We start from the raw sequence: 26,985 nt of genomic DNA, 5'->3' as shown, positions 1-26,985 counted from the left end.
TGTTACACAAGGGATTTGATTCATACTGAAAACAATTGTTCAGCATTATAATAACATCATATGACACAAGGATCATAACTCTAGCACCAGTATTTCATGAATTATGCCCCCTTTTTACATAAGATATCAGGTTAAAGTTTTGATGCATTTTCACTCTGTATCTGTTATTACCAAACGGATGTGATTCATACTTCAAATAGTTGTACCACATCATCACCCACATCATATGACATAAAGTTCATAACTCTTGCACCAATATTTTCATGAATAATGCCCAGTTTTTACTTAGAATTTTAGGTTAATTTTTATTTATTTTCACCGTATCTCTGTTATTCTATAAGGGATTTGATTGGATTGATCAAACAATTGTTTGACATCATCAGCAACATAATATGACACAAGGGCCATAACTCTGGTACCAATTCTTCATGAATCATGCCCCCTTTTAACTGAGAATGTCAGGTTAATGCTGGTGCATTTTCTCATTATATTTGTTATTACTTAATGAATTTGATTCAGACTTAAAATAGTTCTTCCGCATCGTCATCCTCATCATGTACACCAAACTTCAAAGGAATGATTCTTGGGTGTCCCCCTTTCAAAATTGCCCAAAGAATTGAAATCCATGCAGAACTTTGGTTGCCATGGCAACCGAAATGAAAATATTTAAAAATCTTCTTGTCAGAAACTGTTTTCTAGATTTCAAAAATATTTTGCAGAAATGATCTCTAGGTAACCCCCTACTAAAATTGCCTAAGCCATTCTGTTTCGGTAAAAAACATGGCCGCCAGGGGAGGGGCTTATTTTCCCTATTTGGCTATATTGTAAATTTAAAAAATCTTCTTCTTCAAAACCACTGGGCAGATTTACACTACACTTCACAGAAATGATCTTTGGGTGGCCCCCTATCACAATTACCCAAAAAATTGAAATCCATGCAGAATTCTGGTTGCAATGGCAACAGAAACGAAAAACTTTAAAAATCTTCTTGTCCAAAACCACAGTAGCTAGGGCTTTGATATTTGGTGTGTGGCATCATCTAATGATCCTCTACCAAGTTAGTTCAAATTATCCCCCTAGGGTCAAATATGGCCCCGTCTTGGGGGAATCATATGGTTTACATAGACTTATATAGGAAAAACTTTGAAAATCTTCTTTTCCAAACCCACAGGTCCTAGGGCTTTGATATTTGGTATGTATCGAATAGTCCTCTACCAAGTTTATTCAAATTATTCCCCTAGTGTCAAATATGACCCTGCCCAGGGGTCACATGTTTAATATAGACTTATATAGAGAACAACTTTGAAAATCTTCTTGTCCAAAACCGCAGGGCCTAGGGCGTTGGTATGTAGCATCATCTATTGGTCCTTTACCAAGTTGTTCAAATTATCCCACTAGGGTCAAATATTGCCCCACCCTGGCCCGGGTCACATGGTTTATATAGACTAGTATACTAGGAAAAGTATTTAAAAATCTTCTTGTCTGAAACCACAATACCTAGGCCTTTGATATTTTGTATGTAGCATTGCCTTATGATCCTCTACCAAGATTGTTCAAATTGTTACCCTGAGGTGAAAAGAGGCCATGCCCTGGGGGTTCATAGCTTTACATATACCTACTTTCTTGTTTTTTAAGATACAGCTTGAAATTTGGAAGACATATACAGTTTTGCACACCGATCTTAAAACTGACTTTCAGTGAATATGAATGTGACCTACTAACCTACCTTCTTGTTTTTTAAGATACAGCTTTGAAATTTAGATGACATGTCCAGTTTTACACACCAGTCTTAAAACTGACTCTGTGACTATAAATGTAACCTATTGACATACTTTCTTCTTTTAAAGATATAGCCTTGAAATTGGGTGACATGTACAGTTTCGCACACTGAGCTTTAAACTGACTTTCAGCAACCATGAATGTGGCCTACTTACCTACTTTCTAAATATTTTAGCATCAGTTTGACATTTGATACATGTAGCTCATACTACTCAGGTGAGCGATCCAGGGCCACTGTGACCCTCTTGTTTTATTTTGTTGGGTTTAACACCGCACCGACATAATTATAGGTCATATGGTGACTTTCCAGCTTTGAAGGTTGAGGAAAACCCCAGGTGCCCGTCCGTGCATTATTTCAAAACAAGCGGGCACCTGGGTAGAACCTCCGACCTTCCGTTAGCCAGCTGGATGGCTTCCTCACATGAAGAATTCAACGCCCCGAGTAAGGCTCGATGATCGATGAGGGGCAAGTGGTTTGAAGTCAGCGATCTTAACCACTCGGTCACATAGGCCCCTTCATATGACACAAGGTTCATAACAAATATTTTGTGGCTTATGTCCCCGTTTCATCTCACCTCAAGGTCAGCTATTGTAACCGGTCATTGGACGTCGTCCGGCATGCGTCAACATGATGATCTTGATGATATTTAGGTCAAGTTTAAAACTGGGAGATGTGGGGTCAAAATTAGGTCAGTAGGCCAGATCAAAGGAAAACCTTACATGTTTTAACAATCTAGAGTCCACAGTTTAAATTTGAAACCATGAGAGTTAGTTAGAATGTTTGTCTTGATGACTTCTAAGTCAAGTTCGAATCTGGGTATGCGGGGTCAAAAACTAGGTCACGTGGTCAAATCAAAGGAAACGCTTGTTAACACTCTAGAGGCCACATCGATTACCTTATAGGCCAAATTGAGGTAAAATTTTGTTTACAGGGGCTATATTTTTGCTCCAGTCCTCATTAAATTTAGTCGGAATGTTTATCTCCTTCAAAACTTGAACAAGTTTGAAACTGGGTCATGTGGTGTCAAAAACTGGGTCACTAGGTCAAACATGTTTACACTGTTATGATGTGTTCCTCTGGTGAGCGGCCTAGGGTCATCTTGGCCCTCTTGTTACTAAAGAGTTCAGTTTAATTTTGGTGCTTTTTCACTATATATCTGTTGTTACTAAATTGATTTAATTTTCACTTAAAACAGTTGTTTCACATAGTCATCAACATCATATGACAAAATGTTCATAATGCTGGCACCAAAATGTTATGAGTTATGCCCCTTTTTATACGCCTTTAGGGAGGTATTATGTTATGACGCCGGTGTCCGTCCGTCCTTCCGTCCGTTAGCAATGTGGTGTCTGCTCTGTAAATCTTAAGCCCCTTAAAGGATTTCAAAGAAACATGACACAAAGGTTCATCACGGCGAGACGACGTGCAACAGAGCGCATGTTTTGGATGGCTCGCTTCAAGGTCAAGGTCTCACTTAGGGTTCAAAGGTCCTATGACTTTGTTTCGTGTCCGCTCGGTATCTCTTGAACTGCTTGGAGGATTTTAAATAAACTTGGCACAAATGTTCACGACATCACGACGACATGCAGAGCGCATGTTTAGGATGACTCGCTTCAAGGCCAAGGTCACACTTAGGGGTCAAATGTCATACCTTCGGGCGTATATTGCTCCGCGTTGCGGTGCTCTTGTTACTAGAATTTCTGGTTCAAGTTGTGATGCACTTCTGCTCTACATGTATCTCACTTTGATTCAAATTTCATATAGTTGCTCCACATTATTAGCCATATGATATGACACAGTGGTGCATTACGTTTGCATAAATTTTCCATGAATTATGTCCTTTTCATACTTTTTTAATGCTTTGATACACTTCTCTCTCTGTTATAATTAAATACATTTAACACAGACTTAGGCTAGTATCACATTGGAGTAATTAAACACTCCAGTGACAGCTTCAGGTTCCTCAGATGTGCCCAGTTTCACTATCCAGCACCGAAAAAGTCAAGCGCGCTGTCTCTTGTGACAGCTCTTGTTAAATGTCCATTCATGTGTCCATCGGTCATATTTCGTGTCCAGAGCATAACTCAATAATCATTCAAGGTATTGGCGTATAACTTGGCGTATAGATTGATGGCAATGATAGACCAGGTCAGAAGGTCAAAGGTCAAGGTCACAAATTGAGCTCAAAGGTCAAATTTGACCCTCGTATTTTGTGTCTGGGGCATAATTTAATAACTTTTCAAGTTATTGACTTCAATCTTTGCATAGAGGTAGGTGCCGATGAGATGATGTGCAGATCATTGTTTGTCATATTTAATGTCTAGAGTATAACTAAATAATCATTGAGGGTATTGTCAGGAAATTCAGTGGCACAGTGGTTAGCCGGTTGGACTGGCTAGCAGTCCGGGTTGATTCCTGGTTCATAGCTGGGTGATTTACCTGAATTGAATACAGTTTCCAGTAGTTTCGGCCTAGATTGGATGCTTGGGGTCATTGGCTCAGCTTGGAGTATGTTGTACCATCCATTTCAAGTGTGGATTATCCTCAATTTCTCACGTTAAACAAGAGTGTTTACCATTTTTGTCTTCAAACTTGGCATATAGGTAGGTGGGGATGAGATGATGTGATGTATGTGTACAGCACATGAATTTGGTCGGTAGGTCAAATGTCAAGGTCACAAGTTGTGTTCAAATTTTAAATGTGAGCGCATAACCAGTACTATTCAAGGTGTTGACTTTAAACTTTGAATACAGGTGGTTAGTGACGATACGCTTTAAAAAAGTGTAACAATCCGCATTACTCTCACACTACCCACCCCTTAAAATTACTTTTAGTTTCTTGTGCCTAAGTATTCAATCACCGCTATTGCACAAAACCCTCAACCTCCACCAATGCCACCTTAAACCCCCTCTAACAGAAACACCCCAAATAGTAGTTTCTTAAATTTTACTTCGTCCTCCCCTGATCTAGAATTACCCACTTTGTGGAGCTCAAATAAAGAAGACATAAAATGCATATGAATATTGATTTAAATAATTTTTCTGTCATTTAAAACTGAAATCTAAAATTCATTTTGGCTGCCATTTTGTATGGTATATGAACGCATAAACGACATAAAGTGCACAAAGGTCACTACTCTTTCTGCCCTTCACTCAACGGATAGACACGGAGGAATGTGACAAATGTCTCAGGAACTGTTAATTATGTGAACCGTGTGATGTTATAAATTGTCGAAAAGGGCATTAAAGAAGTTATGGTATTTGTTATTCGCCTGTGTTAATTCCTGTTTTTTTTTTGGAATGCATCCATGGCTTCCGAGCAATTGTGGGCTAGTCGATTTCGCCTGGCTGTTTCAAGACAATTGTAATGGCCCCAGAATCTTCTGCTTGAAGCCTAAACACGGTTCTGGTGGAACACACGAGGCAAATTTTGCTAAGATACTAGAGTTTTTTTCCAAGATGGTGATCACCTTGGCGTGATGGATGGCCACCTTTTCTACAATGGTAACCCGATATGACCCTGGCTTTTTCTACAGCTATGGCAAATGACACCCGACCAGTAACCTGTGATTGTCTGGTTGCGGTTGTTGTCATCAATCAATTGGTCACTATTGTTACAGCAAAATGCTATAACAGCCATTTATAGAACAGCTACCTGTTTGTTTCCTATGGAAAAGGTTTTAATCTTGTAACGTTGCCTATTTTTGATGAAAATTAAAACCAGAATTTTCTGATATTTATATAAAACTTCTAAGAAATTCCCTAAATAATGTACGTAAATGTCATAATATGAAATAAGACACTGCCTCAATCGGGAATCGATCCGACTTCAACTCATCCCATAACTTTTGAAAAGAACTGTCTTATGACACATTTTTAATTCGATAGTAAATATCTCATCCGGTATATCACAATTGTTACCGTAGAGGGATTGATCACGATTCTTGTCGCTACGCGTAGGATCGATTCCCTATCAATTTAAAGGTAGATTTTGGAATAAAACATCACGTCCCATATTGTATTGTATAGCAGGTTATTTCCGCCTCTTGGATAGGCGCACCTTCCGTAGAGGTATATTTATTTATATGAACTATGCTCACTACGTGCTTTTATTTATATGTGCACAGTACGTGTATATATCCATATTTGTACTGATGTGAAAGACGTCGCGGTTCGGACAGTACATATTTTTTAATTTGACGGTATATATCTCATTCGGTATACCGCATGTTATCGTAGAGGGATCGATCCGCGACGAAAATCGGTAGGATTGATTCGCTATTATGAAGTTAGGCGTTGCCTATCTGACGGAAAAACCTAGTCATACGGACTCATTCTTCTTTCTGCATAAATTGTTGTTTTTGATATTCAGAATCTAGTCCCAAAATGCACCAGAGGTATGTACATACATAATAATATTTAAAACTGTCCAGTACGCTCGGCGTTGTTCACCTCAAAGATCATGCCTTTGCTGTCAATTTGTTTCTATAATACAAATTTCTGAATTCAAGTTCATGTGTTACAGATATTTAAAAAAAAAACAAAAACAATTTACACTTTAATCCTGCGTAACATCATGCTCAACCTCATGGTCAGCGCATTTGGATGATGTTTGGTGCAACATCAAGTCAGACGTAACAGTATTCATGCTTCATAGCAAACTTTGTTTTAAAACTTATCTTTTTAAAGATAAAATTGACATCACAATTAATAGGAAACCAATATGAAATTAGGTGCTACCTAAATGACAGAGTTCTCTTGATAAATCAACAGTGTCCTATAAAAAATAAAGAAGTTGTGTTATCGTAAATTAATGGCAATACCTGGTATTACAGATTCTTTTTATGAAGTTTAATGTTCTATTAAGTTATTAACACAAATGTTTGCATTACTGATAATCCATAATTCCTGAATGTAATATCATTAAAACTCAGTTTGGCAAACTTTATATTCTAAAGAAAAGAAGTACGTCTAATATAGCATTAAGATTAGGAGAACTAATTATAATTAAAATATTTCCGTTATACGGTTAATCATATTAATTATGATCATAGAAACCATTTAAATAGAAATTTGTCTTTTTTTGTGAGAATATTTGAAAATAGTGATTTAATGTAGATATTTCATGTTCTTCCAATAAACTTTTGTAGTAAAGATACCGGAACTTACATAATCATGTTATCATAAACACAGACTATTGCAATTCTTTTGAATGATATTATTGTCAAATGACACTCTTTAAAGCGACTAACCCACACATCGTGGTGTCAGATTTTAAAAAATCAAACGTTTGCTTTATTCACCTATGTTCATCAAATTCTGTTGAAAATCGTTGTTTTCCTAATACATTTTAAATAAAAACATTCGTCTACAATTTCTGATAAGGGTTTCCCGGTTTATAAAAAAAAACGGAATTCCCGTCAGCAAACATCACGTGATTTTCAAAAGAGCGCACGCGTATAGGTATCGCACACTATTGTGACGTTTTGAAATAAAACAAACAAAACAATAACATAAAATGAAGTCTGTAATAAATATGAAAATTGTATATTAAACGTGTATTTCGAAAATATGTTAAGTTTGACGGAAAACAATATTGATAATTGATCACTGAACATGAAAAATATGCTGCATCAACTGGGCTTTGGTGAGTTCTGGGTTTTTCCTAGATCAGTAAATATTAACCTGTTTCTGCCGTCTTAAAACAAAGGCTAAAGGATACATTTATATCTAGCTGGTCTGAAAACCTGAACAGTTATCAATCCCTATACCTGTATAAGGAAATAAGAGAAACGTTTGAAATGGCTGAATATCTTGAAGTATTAAACAGTTTGAAATATACACGTGCAATTGCTAAAATAAGACTCGGATCACATGATTTGTTAGTAGAGACAGCTAGACATAGTACCAATCCTATACCTCGAAATGAAAGACTGTGTTCGTTCTGTGCTTTAAATGATATATAGAATGTATTCCGTTTCATTTTAAAATGTACATTGTATAATGACTTAAGGAAAAATTACATTAAACTGTATTACTATAGAAATGCAAGTGTATACAAATTTATCGAATTGTTAAATTGTTCAAACAATTCAGTGCTAAATAAGCTAGCCTTATTATTCTAATATGCTTTCCTCTGTTAAAACACTCTTAAGCTAGAATGACGTCACGTTAACGTGCGGTGACGTCAATGTTTTAGTTGCGACCAAGAAAGAACGCTACTATATTTTATCTAGTGTTTAAGATTTAGGGCATATTAGAATTGAAAAAATGTATAGCAAAACCGTGTGTTCTAACACTATTTATACACTCGGGCGGTAATACGTCGTACAAAGAATTCCACTTGGGCTGCGCCCTCGTGAAATTATTACGCCCGACGTATAACCACCCATCGTGCATAAATAGTGTTAAAGCACTCTTTTGCTTTAAAATATTTCTTATCTAAGGCTTTTAAACGAAGACAATCTAACATCAGAAATGAGATGGTTTAACTTAAATATAAAACTTTAATGCAATGTCATGTCAGAAGAATTTTGCAATATGTGTTTCTCGATACATAATATACTTCGTGTTTTTGCTCTATATATGTTTTTACGCATGCTTGTGAATATTTATTTGCGGTTATGTCGATGAGCTGTCGCTTAAGACTAATAAAATTTATGTTATGTTATCTTAATACGTTAACGATGCTGTCAGTGAATTTTCGTTGGTCTAGTGCTGTTACGGTATTCATATTATACTTTTTCGTCGTGAGTTCGAATCCCAGACCCGTTAAATTTTGTCTTTATTTTTTTCTTCACTACTATTCAATGAAGACAAATCGAGTTAGTAAATCAAGTTCTAACATGTTCACTAAATTAATATGTCACAACTGCCACGTAATTATGTCTAAATGTACTCCACCTTTAATATGATCTAAGGTTTTTAAGCTGTCCTGTGACGTTTTTAACCTGTACGGGTTAGTTTTATAATCTTACACTTCACTTTAATACAAGCATTGCCCGGCCATAATTTTAGGATTGATTGATTTATTTACACGAAAATAAGAAACAAAACAATAAATTAAGAAAACAAAACATAACAAACTAATAACTCCGACAAAAAGCTGAAAAAAGCTACAAGAATAGCACTTTTAATAATGGAACGGTCCATTATTTAGGTAGTGTTATTCGGTACGATTTAGTGGTTCTTACCTATATAAGGCAAAGTAAATCATGCTGACTTCCCTAATTGGTAGATGAGTATATAAATTAACCCATCAAACTGTGCGCACTTTTGATTTGCTGCTGGAATTCAATATTTTTCTAACATGTTACAATCTAAATATTTCTAGGTTTTGTACCAATTGCAAATTAGCTCATTGGTAAAGCATACAGTCCATGTTCAACAGATCTTTTGCCGTGTGGGTTCGAAACTAGGCATCGACATTAAATTTTTATTTCACTTTCGCATAAACATTTAGATTCCTTCATGACCTCTGTGACAACACAACAGAGATGTATTTTAAGCCGATGTAACAGATCGGAAAAGTTTAGCATTATGTCAAAGATGATATTGATTAAATGCATGCATTTAAGCCATGCAAATAATAAACATACTGTTGTGTTATATAAAGACATACATACAAACACAAACCATCAAAGAAAGAAACAAAATACGGGAACAAAAATGAAAACGAATAGAAAAAAAATGAAAAATTAAAAACCTTCATGAGGTGTTATCTGCTATGCGTTTTACCCGACTGAGCTATGTTGCCATATAATCATAGAATATTTAAGATGAAAGCAATACTAATATTTACTTGTCAGGTAATATGCAAGCATTATGAATTGTTATTTCATCGGTTATAATAATTATGAAATAGAGTCGTCCTCGCGTTTCGGCGGGAATCTCGTTTATCTATGTTTACAAAATAAAGCGTTGTAACGGTTTATAAAAGTACATGAAAAAAACTGCAAAAATTCGAATGTTCCCGTAATTCTGGAAACTATAATCTGGTCAACCATTATGTTTCATGTAAACATATGAAACAGTGGCGGTATTTTGCCTTTCGGTGATAAAGTATTTTAAAAATCATAATTCACAATGTGATGGTTAGTCGCTTTAAGAATAAATTTTGTTCCACTAATTAGTTTTGGTAAACCTCTTGTATGGGAGAATGACAAAACAATTTACATGTAAATTTTTTATTTCAAATTCATTCTAACCAGAATTTTACCCAGAACACAAACACTGTTGGTCAAAATTCAAGAAATCCAATTTAGTTTAGCAAACTCTCTGGGGCCTTTTTGAATGTGATTAAATGTAATTTCTTAGCTCTATAGGGATCGAAGTAGGGGCTTCTCAGGTTTATAGCCAACATTTTTTTTCTAAGTGTAAAGTTCTAGTCAGTGAATTTGATTTTTTAGTTGCAATGTATGTGAAAGAAAGTGGAAGGGAAGGGGGATAAGCAACATATGCTTTTCCATGCCTTTGAATTTAAACCTCAAAACTTTTGTTCAAAATTTACAGGCAGAAGATTGGTTAACTATACACGTTAATGATTTCTGCTCCAATATTTGCAAAATTTGTGATAAATAAAAAAAAGTAATAAAACTGTGCCAAAAAAATAAATAAAATAGAAGCCTCCAGCAGGGTTCGAACTCCGGACCTCGCGCATGTGAAGTATGTGCGCTATCCATTGGACCACGGGGAACTGTAACGTGAGATTGTGATAAAATTATACCGCTATGTAAATAAATTTTGTTACGGCAGCGTGTCTGGATTCGTTTTACATTGACATTTTTGTAATTACTGGTTTTTCTACATTATAAAATTAAACTGGCGAGGTTTCGTTATTGAAACACTGCTGTAATGTACATTATTATTCAATATTGGAAACAATAAACGGGACGCTCGAATCAACATGAAGAAAACCGAATAACACCGATTCCATTGATACCGCGAATTTTCATCTCGTTAGAATACGATAGAATAAAAATAATCTGTTTTCTTATTCACATATCTTTAACGGTAATGCGGCGTCGGTACGTCTGCTTATGATTGTTCATAAGCAATTTTATTTTATCGAATGTCGTCTTGAAAATTAGTCAAACTCCGCGGCAACAGTTCCGGGAATTATGGGTAGAAAACAACAACAACAGAAACTGCGAGGTATAGAAGAACGGTGTATAGGTTTAGACTTTGACATATACACGTACACATTATCTGTAGACGGGAAAACCGAAAGTGACGCATTTAAGAATATCGGTCATTTATACCCTTAAGATCTGATTGTAGAAATGTAATCTTATATGCTTCAGAATTCAAAGCCTCTTTGATATAATTTTCTTCATACAGAATCGATTGTATTTTGTTAATGACAATACTGTATGACGATACTTGCCTCTAGGTGTACATTTAAGTATCATACAAGTGCTGAAGAGTGTCGTCACAGTAAAAGAGTCCATTTGTAAACTGTTATATTTACATGTTTTCTGAAATGGTATATGAACCGTCTAACTGAAATGCACCCCTTTTATTGATTTGGAATTTATTATAATGAAAGTGATGAAAGTGATGAAAGTGATTATGCCTTTCCTGTGTGAAATATTTTCATTGTCGGTATTTCCTTTCGGTAATGTCAATATTTTTTCTTTTAGAATGTGTCAAAAAGACGACTGCTCTTTTTCTAGATAATTTCTATGGAAATAACTACATGTAATTATGTATGTGTTGTACGGGATATACTGCAGTCTATAAATGTTCTCTCTCATTTTTAGGTTGGGTATAATCAACGTATATTACATTTGTAACATACATTTCTTTTACAGTCATTCTTCTGATGAGATTTCTGTGCAGTTTCAAGCGCTGTTATCACCAGCCATAAAGTTTGATAGAAATACAGATTCTGTGTACATACAATTTTTCAAGAATGATTTAGGTTTAGAAAAGCTTAAAATGGGCTTGGTTTGGTATGTATAATTTAACTTAAAATCATTTTTGATCTTGTATTATATATGTTGTCTAATTACAAAAATGTACCAAAAATTATTATTTGATATTTTCATTATATAAGAATTATTGCTTTATCAGATACACAAAAAGGAAAATCATTCCAAAACTATTCAAGACAGAGTTACTGTTTTTCGCTCTGCACTTTGTCTCCATGTTATTGTTTCCATACATATACTGATAACAAGTTTCTTTAATAACAATTCAAAAGATGAGTGAAAATACAATTTTCTCACTCTTTGTCGTGAGTAAATCAATTATTCACTAATTTCATGTTCCTAACTACAAAAACAACAAACAAAAATATAGGATACAGGTCTTAGTATTTGACAGCATTCCAAAGTACAAAAAATACTAATATATTTGTCTTGCAAATGTCAGATGGTACGATGTTGTGATGTGGTGATGATCGACCAGTAGAAGTGGGGTTAATGTGGCTATCGTTATCTTTGTACACCACTCAGCCTGAAAACATACTATCAAAATTTAAGGCAAACATACAATCAGATGTAAATGAAAATCTAAACTGTAAAAATGTGTTTTCTATAGGGTCCCGAATGAACCAAATGTAATAACTTGAACTCATCTAATCTAGAATAGTTAAACAGCATATAAGATGGCCATTCTGGTCTCTCTCAGCTTCGTTGAATAACCAGAAAATAAGAAAAAATGTGCAGTGTGTAAAACATAACATTCTTTCAAGGTAAAATCAAAATAAAATGAAAACTAGCTCAAAAGAGGATAACGGCAATTTCCATTTGAAAGAATAACATTGCATTGGGGAAAAAACAGCATAAAATGTATTGATATAGAATTAAATGCGTACTTGTGAATGTTACTTTTCTAAATGCCGATACCGAGTCTGGCATGAAGAATTCAAATGTTGTCATATAATGTTAAATGTATATCTGCCTTTAAAGTTTTAGTAATACATGAATACTCAACACTAATAATTATCAAGGAACTGTTCATGTCTGAAGACCCTTGGAATATAAAGTACGTAACTGTGAACCTTATTTTCTATCAGAACATATAGGAGACGTAATGTCTGGCCTGAGGAATCTCTCTAGAACTATATGATTACTCTTGTTTAAATCACAGTCAAAAAGTCAAATCTGCCTTTAATATTCGAATACAGCTACAAGCCATCAGCAATAACTATTAAGAAACTTGAAAAGTCTGTAAGAATGGGTGGGAGGGAATAAACAAATAATCAAAATACTTGTTATGCTGTCAAATATTCAACCTCGAGTGAAGAATATCAGTTAACAATCACTTATATAGTGCACTGAAAACATCAGAAAATCGTGAATATTGCAAGCAGAAAACGCGGTAAAATAACTACCGGAAACTGGAGACAAAAATAGTTAGCAGACGATGAAAAACGTGAATAATTTAATATTTTACCATTGACCGAAATGTCACATTTATGAATTGGTGTTAGAGTATGTCGCAGAACAGATTAGTATAGGTTTAATCATGGTTTTCATTGACACAGTATCTTTTTTTAACAACTGTTTCACTAAAACATTGATATTTAACAAATTGTTATTAAGGAACCTATTAAAATCCAGTTTGAATGATGTAAAACAGGCTTTTATCAACCTATCTCTATTTCGCTAGTATTTTAAATTACAACTTTGCCTATTCTAGTAATAAGGTCTAGATGAATTTTCAGGAAAGTGATTCCGTTTTATCCAGTTATGTAACACTTGTTCTAGTATAAAGGAAAGACAAAGAAAGACAATGCCATAAACAGTATCAATATATTTTAGCGAACATCAATGTCAAGGGGTTGATAATTGCACAGAGTTTACTTTTCAAAGACTACTTCGGAAACGGGACATTCTAAATGAGGAAGTCTTCTATCAGTATTTTGTGGAAAGACACAGCATTTCAAAAAAATCGGGAAAGAAGCCAAAAGATATAACTGAACTTGTATATGGGCAGTCTTCAATGTATGATAAACGGCCCTTGATTGTTCCAAAACGATATCTTGAACCTGGTAAGGCAAATTTACTTCACGTTTATGTAAAGCATTTCATTAATCATATTTTTATGGTGTTCAGGCATGTGTAATCACTGCCAAAAAGCACACATATTGAACTAAATTTGTTTCCATAAGACTCAGGTGCCCCCACTTCCCACTTCTTGTCACTGTACAATGGTTTCATGCTTAGGAGAAATGCGTGGGGACTGTAATGGCCCCAAAATTTGAAAAATTAAAAATCAGTTGCAAGCTACATCAAAACATCTAGTTTTAGTTGTCACTACCTAAACTAATATATTTCAGGCAGAAATGTTCAGAAATGAATTTTTCGTTTCTATGCCAACTAGAATGGTATTTTAAGCTATTTTTAAGTGTAATTTTGGCGTATACACCTCCGCAAGTCAGAACCAACGCCATTTTCAAAGTACACATTTTATGATCTTTAATACATATTTTGAATAATTTTGGTGTTGGTTCTTGCATGCGGAGACTATTAAATTTTTAATTAACGACATCCAGGTGTATACGCACCTAGGGCTTTAGGCGACAGTGTCAATGAATCTGCTTCTTTAAGTCAAAACGCTTATCGTTTTCATTAGCTAACAACAAAGAAAATTAATCAGTCGAACCATAATGAGTACGAAACTATATAAGATTACTCGAAGCGCCGGGACATCAATTTCTGGTCTTGATTGACTACTGATTTATAAAGGGAATGATTTAAACAACAACGGTAAGTGAATATCAACTGAGAATAAAGTGCCAAATCAGAATCAATAAAAACAAACATTAAATTATGTTTTCAAGACCAGTAGTAATCACTGAAGAGACAAATAAGTTCGTTTTTACTTGACTGTCGTTCACATTATCCAATCTGTTGATCCAACTGCATTCATTTGTACCAATATTTCAATATTAACGGCCGTTGTCTTTACCTAAATCACCACGGCGTACCAATTTTAAAAGTAAAAATCGGGAAAACGTAAAAATCAGGCCAATACTCACTTTTACCAAAATAGGTACTGTCATCAGCTGATCAATGGCATTCGCTTGATTCGGTTGAACGGTGTGTTTCTACTTGGTGGGAGGTGCTAAATAATCATATCTTTCCACCTTTCAGCTAACTGTCAATAGTACTTCAAAAAACAAAAGTAAATAATGAATGAATAAATAAACAGAAACACTATTAGTGGTTTCAGTTTGGGCCATATAGTGATAACATAGTGATAGCATAGTGATCATCCTTTATTGATCTGATAACCAGGTAATGACTTCAGATAATGTCACCACAAACAATACTGTACCCACCACACAGACTAGAAATATTACATCCATTGAGATTGGCTGTTTTTCGATTATCAGGAAACCAAATTAAAACTAAGGAATACTGCAGATCATACATAAAACAGAAAATTGGAAACCACGGAGTAAACAGCTAAACACTATGACACTGAACATAGATCAGTTCTTGTGACCATAAAATCCCTTTAAAACCCCATATAAATACTGTTTTAGCATATTTTTGTTGTTTTTGAACGGACTGTGGCTGAGCAGTATATTATAAACAGTCAGATCAACTATTACACAGAAATGTAGACTTGATTTAATGGTAGTTGTCTAGATATTCCAAAATATTCTATCTGTTGTGATGCCTGACTGAGTCAATGTTAGCTCACTCCTCAAGTTTATGAACTCAAGGTTTTCATTGTAACAGATTTGTTTTTGGTCACATTTGTATTGTTTCTATTATTGGGACTTGGAAACAGTATGTAAATCATACAGAAGTCATATGCCAGGAAGAATTTTAAAACTTTGTTTCATAGGAAGGAGTCTCAATCCAAACTATTTTAAGATGGATTAAACAAACATTACTTGAAGCTGCTATAAACGAGCGTTTTGGTGCACATATTCTTATGCTGCAAAGCAGCCAATGTGCAAAAAATACCAATTCAGAGTGTGAACAAAACGCTGGTGAAAAATGCAAACTATATCAACCAGCAAAGAATGAGACATACTGGTCACATCAAGATTCGTAAAGAAGCATGCATGCATATAAGTCTGTGTACAGATATGATCTTAACAGTCCTTTAAGAAATATGATGTTTAAATTGAGTAGGAAATATCACTCAATTTCATTATAGATATTGTCATCTATTTTTGAATCTGAATATTCATACAGAATCAACCCTAAAATATCTGTGGGGTCCACCAAGGGAGTTATACAGTTGATAAAATGGATAGATTAAACGAGACTTACTTTCGTAGAAGGGATGTTAAAGTTTAATTGAGATTTAACAACTGTAAACTTCTTCGGGGATCACACACCCTCCCATTGTCCCACCCCTGTACTTAAATTTTATTTCTGTATTCATGTAGTAGATCCTTTTTTTTCATTCACAAGCATCTACTAGTTAGCTCTAAAGAGATAAGCTACGCTGTATCTCTGTGTGATCCCCACGGAAGTTTACAGTTGATAAAATATCGATCAAACTTCAACATCCCTTCTACGAAGACAAGTCTCGTTTAATCTATCCATTCTATCAACAGTTTAACTCCCTTGTTAGACCCCGCAGAAATTTTAAAGTTGATTCTGTATGAATATTCAGATTTATCTATATGCTATCATGGCTCCTTGTTCACTAAGACAAGGGCAATATCTCTTGTCTGGCTAAGTGAAATCCGAAGCAGAACACCAAGTGCACAATGTCTCAAAGTCTGTATAACAATCCTCTTAAAGTCAACAGAACACCAAGTGCGCATCTTTACATTCTATATAACACTCCCCTTTTGTTTATTGACTCTAAGTAAAACACTTCTTGGGATACATGTGACACAAACTTGTTTGCCCTCTATGCATTTAAGGTGGCCCGATGATCTAGTACGTGGTAAAACATTTGACTGTCAATCCAAAGTTCGGGGGTTCCTATCCAGGTCCAGGTACTGCAAACTTCTGAGATGCTCTTCATTGTCTCCTACCTAACTAAGAGGCCAGTACTGGTTTGCATGTATTGGTGAAATACACCGGCACGTTAAATAACCAGAATGTCTATTCGCAAAGAGCAAGGCGAAGTTAGCCGGACAGGCCTGTAACTAAAGGATTTCTTTCTCTTCTTTAAGGAGGTTTTGTCTCACTCTGTCCCTCTGGTCAGATCGCTCTGTGTCTGTACTAGTAAAGGATAAATTTTTCACGGTGAGTGGCTGCCTTTGTGCTATGTAAAGCGCCTTTGAACGTGTTTATCAAGGAAAGGGTGCTATATACATCTGGTATAATATATATATTTTACCTATCTCTGGTCTGACTGACAGCAATCCTGAACAAAACCTGAGGTGCACAACTTCACATGCGGAATAATATTCTTATTATGTTTCGTGACCCTTGGTCAAATACATATTAAGATATTTGTGACTAAAACTATAACTTTTATTTCTTTTTTATGCATGTTTTTGACTAAGTCAAGTGCTATAACTCTGGTCTGGCTGAACGAAATCTTGAAGCTTTGCATCCTTAACTCTCATTAAATATCTTGTAACATTGACATATGTGTGTCCCATGTCATTGTGTGACCTAAAATGTCATCTACGTAATTATCAGCATGTTTGCATCCTGTCAATAATTTTCGCATCATTTTATTAAATGTAGCACCTGAATTGATCATACCAAAAGGCATTTTCCGAAACTGAAAACTTCCCTCAGATGTTGTGAATGGTGTCAAGTGCCTAGATTGCTTCTCGACAGGAATCTGCCAGTAGCCTTTGCTGAGGTCTAATTTTGTGAAGAATTTATCCCCATGAAGTTTTGACCGAATGTCTTCATCATTTCCCATAGGCTCTGTATCGAATTTCGTTACAGAATTCAATCGCCTAAAATCAATACAAAATCTGTTTGTGTTATCTTTCTTTTTCACCATGACAATAGGGGAGTTGTATGCAGAGGTGGCAGGCTCAATAATCCCAGCCTTTAACATATGTTGAACCTCTTGGTTAACCTCATTTCGTTTCGAATATGATATAGGATATTGTCTGTCTCTGACAGGTTCTTTGGTTGTTAGTTCGACCTTATGTTCTGCGAGATTTGTAGTCCCTGGACTTTCTGTAAAAATGTCTTGATATTGTTTCACTAGAGATAATATTTGAGAACTTTGGTCTTCGGATAACTGAGGACTGATTTTTACATCTTTATATGTTTCCGACCCTCCTATTCTGATAAGGTCAAGCAAATTTTCATCATCTTTCTGAGCAATTTTCATTTGCTCAACATCAAAGGTTTGCTCTTTGACTTTGCAAACCTCAGACGGTTCCGTAATTTCTACATTTATTGCATGCTGGGTTTCCGTCATCCCAGTGGCAGCAATAGCTTCACCGGATGAAGACTGTCTTTCATCTCGGGCTTTCCAATTTATATCTGGCCTTTCTGAAACTCCTTTTATATTACCAATTATCAAATCACATATCATTTTTGGCACAACCATTGCCTCAATTTCACCTGTAAAATATGGTGTATCAGCCTGTATCTTTGCCACAGGAACTGTCCTTAAACGTCCATCGATCACAACCATAAGATACGTCTTATCCAACATTTGATTCTTTGATACAAGATCTTTCTTGACAGCTGCCAATTCACACCCTGTATCTCTCAAAACCTGAACTTCTTTATCACCTAAATATCCTTTCTTCAATATCAAGTTCCTTTTACCATTTGTTGAGTCAATGGTATATGTGCTTGCTATGACCGAAATGGATTTTCCATGTGCTAACATAAGTCGTCCATCTTCTATGCAGTCTTTTAACCGTTCGTCATCTAATGATATTGCTATAACTGAGGCTGCAACTTTTCTGTCATCCGACTGTCTGTCTTTCTGCGCTTGGCCTTCCTTTCTCCAGTCTGTGGGTGTAGAATCTTGTAGGCCATGCCTATTTCTCTGTCTTTCCTCATAGGATCCCTACTAGCTAAAGTTGCACCGCTTACTTTCCTCTTGGATAGGTCTCTGCATTTTCTAGCTATATGACCTTCCTTGTTGCATATAAAACATACAGGCTTTTTAAAAGCTGGCCTTTCTCTTTGTTGGGACTGAGATGAAGGTGTCATACTTAGACGTTGTGGTGGCCTATTGGATGACGAGTTATTTTTCAAAACCCTGTTCGAGGTTATAGTACCACCATGCGCTTCAATGTACTGTTCTGCTAACTGCGTGATCCCAGCTCTCGATTTTGCAACTCTTTCCTTTAAGAACAAAGCAAGGTCAGTGGAACATGTTTGGATGAACTGTTCTCTGATCTTAAGGTCTTTCAGCATTTCAAACGTATTGTCAACTTCTGCCATTTCTGTCCATCGACTGAAATACCTGTCCAGCCTTGCTATAAACTGGAAAACAGTTTCACCACGCTCTGGCTTGCATTCCTTCCCTGCACTTCAATCTTAAACCTTCTTCTGTTAACTGATAACACTTCAGAACTGCTTTCTTCAATAGAGTATAGTCATTTGCTTGGCCTGAAGGCATGCTTGTATATACGTCCAGGCCTTTTCCTGTGAGTAATGAGCTGAGGCTTACAGCCCATGTCTCTTCTTTCCATCCTTGGCTTTTTGCAAAACGTTCAAATCGTTCGAGGTATTCATCCATATCATCTTTACTTTATTCGACCTTCGGTAGTCTTGGCCGTAATGTTTTACTGCCCAAGTGCTCAGCCCCCTTATCAGCTCCTAAAGCTCCAGCTTCAGCCTTTAGTTTTAACATTTCAAACTCCTGCGCTTTAAAAACTCGTTCTATCTCTTTCAAAGCTCGTTCCTTTTCTAAACGTTCCAACTCAAATAACCTTTTCTTCTCAGCCTGTTCTTCCTCATAATGCCGTAACTTCTCGGCCTGTTCAAGCTCAAACAGTCGTAGCTTCTCAGCTTCTTGAGCCTCAAACCTCCTTCTGTCCTCATCTCGTCTAAGCATACGTTCCTCACGTTCCGTATACTCCTTCTCTTTCCTATCCACAAACTCTATGAGCTCTGAACCTGAGAGACCCATACGTTCACCCATCTCAACCCATTTATCGTAGTTCATCTTTAAGCTTTAGACTGGAACTAACTAAAATTCAACTATATGTGACTCAGACTACCTTCAGTCACAGCGCCTTCTGGTTCACCAACAGAACGTTAAAACCACTAGTCTCTGTACCTCCTTATATATAGATCCCGGACGAGCTCCCGAATTGTCAGGATACTGGTTATATGACCCAGGGAAGTGCCTACGCCTTTAGTATCTTGAACAACGGTTTGGGTCCAATCGCTAAGGTGACTATGTCTTAGACTAGCTGACAAACGATGTAGAATGTCCTTTGTTAAAACGTAGAGCTGGTGAGACCAAATATTTCATATATAGAATTTTCCTCTGGCTACCTTGCCTAAATGATTCGTGTACCAATGATTCGTAAATGATTTCTATTATGAGCTAGACAATTTCAGGGATCAGGCAAATCACTAAATGTTTCAAACTATCAATCTTCAATTAAAAATGATTAGCTCAAACTCCTATAGGCTGGAGACTCTATACTTGACTAGTCTTTTTGTTGAAGTTCCCGTCAGACAATGTCTTTGAATCAACAACATACGAGTCCTATTGCATAGATGCTCGGCCTCTGTCCTCTCAAACTCTATAAGATTGCCCTGACTCCTGGATGCTCAGCGCCTATATGCTATCATCTGTAGCATTCAACTACCATATAGGTATTATCCCCGATGCCTTGGCTGTACTTCGCCAATAATCCTGAACCGTCTATAAGCTGGAACTCTCCTACTATCTCAGTAGATTACCAAACTCTGGGTCTCTATCTCAGCTTCCCGATGCTCAGCCTATATATGCTATCGTCTATAGCATTCAATTACCTTTAAGGTAAAACTCCTATGCGCTGGCCCTATAGCTCGAAACCTTATCGAAATTCTGCTACTCTTCTTTAGTCTAAGAACTTCCAAAGTCTTCTTTTTAATAATTTATCCGCTCTGACAGGGTAACTGCAATAGTCTCCTTCTCAAGGTACTGGGATAAATTATTAGTTGAATCCTCGATGTGTCTTCTTCTACCGTTGGATACTGAATGCCTTCTCCGTCATCCATCTACCTATTTATACCCCAGCAGACGTGCTATTTTTAGAACTAGTTTCTGATTGGTCCAAATTTTAACATAACGTTTCACAACGAGCACTTGCTCTATCAAATATCTGGTTCTCTTTAACTTTTGTATATGACATAATGTGCGAAGCTGGGACCCAGCTATCCATATAATGAACCCAAATAAGCCACAAATGACCCTAAGTCTATTATTTATAGCAATTCAACAATAACAATAGCAATGATTACATGAAAAAGGGAGTCAAGCACTATCTGTGCTTATGTGTCACGTTATCAACATATTAAATGTACAAATTATTCTGACAAACAGTATATATGGAGATATATATATATACTGACATAGGAGTATGAATAGCATATATGGAGATATACTGGCATAATAATATAATGGAGAATACATATAGATATGATATTAATTAATAGTTGAATTATAAGAGGGTAACACTGTCCTGTCGCCGGCACCATGAGTTTTCTTTGATTACTAATAAATTCCATATGGCAATTAGTTGATGACCAGTGGAATTTAAGCAAATGTACTTCTCTTTTTGCGGTCAGATTACGCCAGCTTTAAGTCTGTGACATTTTGCATTGTAAAATGTATTTCAGTATTGTTTTATATCAACTTTGTATAATGTACTGAATTCATCATAGTATAATATTGAATAAACATGTCATAATTATAAATTGAATTCTTTATTTGGTTTGTTGGTATTAATTTCTGTCTTGAAATAAATGTCTGTCACCGATTGCAAATCCCAAGATATGAATTTAAGGACTAATTGTGGGGAACATTTGTGCCAAGTGATTTTGAAATCCCTTGATGAATGGTTGAGTAACGGACCATACATAAAACTAATGCTTTTAACATGTGACCTCTAAGTGTGACCTTACATCTTAGCTAGGGTTCGGGTTCTTGTCTTATTATGGGAAACATAAGTGCCAAGTAATTTCAAAATCAATTGATGAGTTATGAACTGGACATGAAACAAACCCTCGTAATATTTGACCTCCAAGAGTGACCTCGACATTGGAGCTAGGGGTCTGGGTCTTGCATGTGACAGATTGTTTCAGTATGGGAAACATTTGTGCAAAGGTGTTTCAAAATCCCTTATTGGATGGCAAAGTTATGGAGCGGGCACAAAATGTGACAGGCAGACGAAAAGGTGAAAGGATGATTGGGCAGCCCATTTTTATGTGTCCTGTTTTTTGTGCCCCCCCCCCCCCCCATGAGTGATGGGGGCATATAGATTTGCTCTTGTCCGTCCGGCCGTCCTTCTGAAAATGTTGTGTCGCGTCTAGCTCCAAAAGTATTTGACGTAGAGTTTAAACTTTTAAACTTTACAGGAATGTTGGTCAGCATGTGTAGTTGTGCACCTGGGGTTTCGCATCCGGATTCATTCAGTATTGTAGGAGTTATGGCCCCTGACTGTAAAAATTGGTCATTTTAGTGTTGTGCCGCGCCTAGCTCCAAAAGTATTTGACCTAAAGTCACAAAACTTTACAGGAATGTTGGCCAGCATGTGTAGTTGTGCACCTGAGGTTTCGCGTCTGGATTTATTCAGTTGTGTAGGAGTTATGGCCCCTGATTTAGTAAATAATTGGTCATTTTAAAGTTGTGTCGCGCGTAGCTCCAAAAGTATTCGACCTAGAGTCACCAAAGTTTACAGGAATGTTGGTCAGCATGTGCAGTTGTGCACCTGGGGTTTCGCGTCCGGATTTATTCAGTATTGTAGGAGTTATAACCCCTGACTTATTTTGTTTTTTAAGTTTTTTCATTACACAAGACCAGACTTCTTGTCCAAAAAAAAAAGGTTTGTGAAACATGTATGTTAAAATGTACTTGACCTAGAATTATAAAACATTATAGGATTGTTTTAAAGCCTGTGAAGTGTTCTCTTTAGAATTTTACTCAGCTAGGCCAGAGTTAGGGCTAACTAAGTGAAAAATACACATAAGGTTCTTAAGTTTGTGTTACAAACATCTTAAAAATTATTTAACCTGAGTCATAAAACTATGTTACAGTGGCAGGAGGGGGGCACCTGTGTCCAATGGACACACATCTAGTTTCTTAGAAAAAGGCAGTGGACAAAAATGAAGAAAATGAAGTAGTCCACAAAACAAAACTTCAAATGAGTCAGCACTTACAGAAACAGTTTTGTGAAATATGGAAGAAGATATTTAATTTGAAGACACACATTGCGAAAGTATCGCTAAAATATCGCGGCTCTCAGATAGATTTTGTAGTATTAAATCTCAAAATACAGAAAACGCAGTCAGCTATGCAGCAAATGAATGATAAAAACAACGTATTTAATCAGCAGCTCTCAGTTTGGTTTTTTCATAGCAAAGGTTTTAATGTCTCACTTAAAATTTGATATTCAGCATGTAATTCTTGCACTTTATGAAATAAAAATGATTCTTAATGGAAATTCCATACATGTTCTAGGATTGTTTGAATTATTCCTCACAAATGATGTTAATACTAAAGAACTTCTCTTTGATGGCTACTATATTGAACGTAGACAGATTAGGAAACTAAGGCTGCAGGGTTTTAGTGTACAACGAGGAAAATGAACCCTTTTCTCATGTATTATGCACCCCTTCGAAGAAGGAGGGGTATATTATTGTTTTGCTGATGTTGGTACGTTCGTAGTCGGTTTCTGGATGATAACTCAAGAACGCTTGGGCCTAGGATCATTAAAGTTGATAGGGAGGTTGATCATGACAAGCAGGTGTTCCCTATTAATTTTGAGGTCGGTAGGTCAAAGGTCAAGGTCACAGTGACCCAGAACATTTAAACGGTTTTTGGATGATAAATCAAGAACCCTTGAGCCTGTGATCATGAAAATTGATAGAAAGGTTGGTCAAGACCAGCAGATGACCCCTATTGATTTTGAGGTCAAAGGTCAAGGTCACAGTGACCAGAACAGTTAAACTGTTTCCAGACGATAACTTGAAAACTTTTGGGCCTAGGATCATGAAACTTGGTAGGAAGGTTGATCATGACCAGCAGATGACCCCGATTGAATTCAGTAGGTCAAAGGTCACAGTGACCTGGAAATGTTAAACCGTTTCCAGACAATAACTTGAGAATTCTTGGGCGTATGATCACAAAACTTCATAGGGAGGTTGATCATGACCAGCAGATGACCCCTATTGATTTTGTGGTCAGTAGGTTAAAGGTCAAGGTCACATTGACCCAGAACAGTAGAATTTTTTTGCAAAGTAATTAGAGAATGCTTTGGTCTAAGATCACTTGATACGGAGGTCACTTAAGTCGAACATTTCTCATCCGATCTTCACCAAACTTGAAGAAAATGTGTTTGCCAATAGGTTGAATTACCGATGGGCCGCTTACTCCAAAACTTACCCATAGGCCGCTTACTCCATAACTTACTCCAAGACTATCAAAGGTATATTTTCTGTGAGTAAACAGTATATAAAGACAGACTTACTATTCAGATGATTAGGCAGTTGTGGGAGAGATGCGCTTTCCAAGCAGCTCTAGTTAGACACTGAAGACGATAATTTGGAGTCTATATACAAGTGTTTTTACAATACAGTAAGCCCTTTTACTTAACATACAGGCCCTCAAATTTTTACAAACATGAAATGCTAATGAACAATGCAGTTTGTAAAATCGAGGAAGTGCATTCTCTTGTAGATTTTAACTTTGGATTTACTCCAGATGCAGTTTTAATAATGCCAAATGATACATTTCCAAAGTTTAAAACAAGTGGTTAAAGCCTAAAAAAACATCACTAAGTCAAGTAATTCTCTAATCAATCATACTAATGTCTCCCCGTTACTTACTGTTTTTGGCCTTTTCGTCCGTCCGTCATGCAGTCCGGGCAACCGAACTGAAAGAGAGGGCCATCTAACAGTTAAGAGAACAATAGCTTCAATCCGTTAACAATAGATTAAAGGGCCAGGACCCACTATTCAAACAAAAGAAAATAACAAAAGGTATGGCCCTCTTTTCCATTTCGACCGGATGTCCTTTCGTCACACTTCATTTCCGATCAATAAATAACTGGAGAACCATTTGACCTAGAAACTTCAAACTTCATAGGGATGGTACGGCTTATGGAGTAGAGGACCCCTATTGTTTTAGGGTCACTCCATCAAAGGTCAAGGACACAGGGGCTTGAACATGGAAAACCATTTCCGATCAATAACTTGAGAACCACTTGATCCAGAATGATGAAACTTCATAGGATGATTGGACATACAGAGTAGATGACCCCTATCGATTTTTGGGTCACTCTGTTAAAGGTCAAGGTAACGGGGGCCTGAAAATGGAAAGCCATTTCCGATCAATAACTTGAGAACCACTTGACCCAGAATGTTGAAACTTACTAGGATGATAGGACTTTCAGAGTAGATGATCCATTTTGTTTTTTATTTTTTATTTTTATTTTGTTGGATTTAACGTCGCACCGACACATGATAGGTCATATGGCGACTTTCCAGCTTTAATGGTGGAGGAAGACCCCAGGTGCCCCTCCGTGCATTATTTCATCACGAACGGGTACCCGGGTAGAACCACCGACCTTCCGTAAGCCAGCCGGATGGCTTCCTCACATGAAGAATTCAAGGCCCCGAGTGAGGCTCGAACCCACATCGATGAGGGGCAAGTGATTTGAAGTCAGCGTCCTTAACCACTCGGCCACGGAGGCCCCATTTTTTGTTTTTTAGGTCACTCCATCAAAGGTCATGGTAACGGGGGGCATCTGCCTTCACACTTCATTTTTCGGTCAATTACAGAAGAACCATTTGCCCTAGAACCTTCAAACTTCATTTGGTGATAGGGCTTACAAAGTAGATGACCCCTATCATTTTGGGGGTTACTCGATCAATGGTCAAGGTCACAGGGGCCTGAACATGGAAAACCGTTTCTGATCAATAACGCGAGAAGCACTTGACCCAGAATGTTGAAACATCATTGGATGATTGGAAATGTAGAGTAGATGACCCCTATTGATTATCAAGCTTTGCTCCAATACTTTTACTATTGTAAGATCTAGCATCATAAATAGCATTCTAAGGAGAAAATGGACAATTACAGAGCAATGTACATGTACCTATTATCAACAATTTCCAAAGTAGCTGAAATAATTTCTTCAAGGCAACTTACATACCACACGCCACCGAATCTGGCTTCAAAGATAGCATTCTTACCATGATTTAATGTCAATAAAGCATTCATTTTTTCTTTAACATTATAGAATTAGTTGTGTGTTAGTTGTATACAATAAGTATGCTATTAACAGTATAATTGCAGTAAACTATTAACAGTACATATGTAGTATACAACTGACCGTCCATAATTATTAGTGTACTATTGGCATAATCACTTTTCATATCATTACACAGTTGATAATAGTATCTTGATAGTAGATTGTTATAGTATACTATAAGCTGATTTACATGTGAAAATTTATGATATACATACTCGTTTGTACAATTAGTTATTTGTTATAGCAGTATCATGAGTATGCTACCCTGTTTGTTTCGTTTTGGGGGTACTGCACTGTCATTGTTACCGTTAAATGTGACCGCTACACTCGGCGTTTCTTTCATAGTATAAAACATGTCAACTAAATGTTACTTAATTCGTCAATAATGATGTTTTTGTTATTGCAAATACGTTAGCCATTTAAACCGATAACATAATTTGCATTTTATATAATGTCAAGCTATATTTTTTAATACGACGGGGGCCTCCCCGTGGTTAAGGTTGCTGTCTTCCAATCACTTGCCACTCACAGATGTGGGATATAAGCCCAGCTTTGGGTGTATAATTCTTCATGTGAGGAAGCAATCCAGCTGGATTACAGACGGTCGGTTTTATCCAGGTGCCCGCCCGTGCTTGAAATAATGCTTGCAGTGCCACCTGGGGTCTTCCTTCACCATCATAAGCTAGAAAACTCACCATATGACCAACACTTTGAAGTTGTCACGTCAAACCCCCCCCCCCCAAAAAGAAGTCATTTATACTATGATTTATTGATACAGATAATGTGATATTAGTATGTACAGGCATGTCATATCATTACAAGCGTATTTCATATTTTGGTATTTAATATTTGGTTTCCGTTTATCCGGTACA

General features: G+C 36.4%; 1 long non-coding RNA gene across 1 annotated transcript; it reads left to right on the top strand.

Moving 5' to 3' along the window:
• Positions 1-11,595: 11,595 nt before the first annotated feature.
• On the top strand, positions 11,596-26,745 carry LOC128557028 (uncharacterized). Its single transcript, XR_008370993.1, has 3 exons — positions 11,596-11,732; positions 13,548-13,777; positions 26,613-26,745. It is a non-coding gene; the product is annotated as an uncharacterized LOC128557028 (long non-coding RNA).
• The last annotated feature ends 240 nt before the right edge of the window (positions 26,746-26,985 follow it).

Source organism: Mercenaria mercenaria, chromosome 5, assembly GCF_021730395.1.
Source record: "Mercenaria mercenaria strain notata chromosome 5, MADL_Memer_1, whole genome shotgun sequence".
Classification (NCBI taxonomy): Eukaryota; Metazoa; Mollusca; class Bivalvia; order Venerida; family Veneridae; genus Mercenaria; species Mercenaria mercenaria.
The sequence above is the reverse complement of the archived record's forward strand: the minus strand, read 5'-3'. Positions and strand labels throughout refer to the sequence as shown.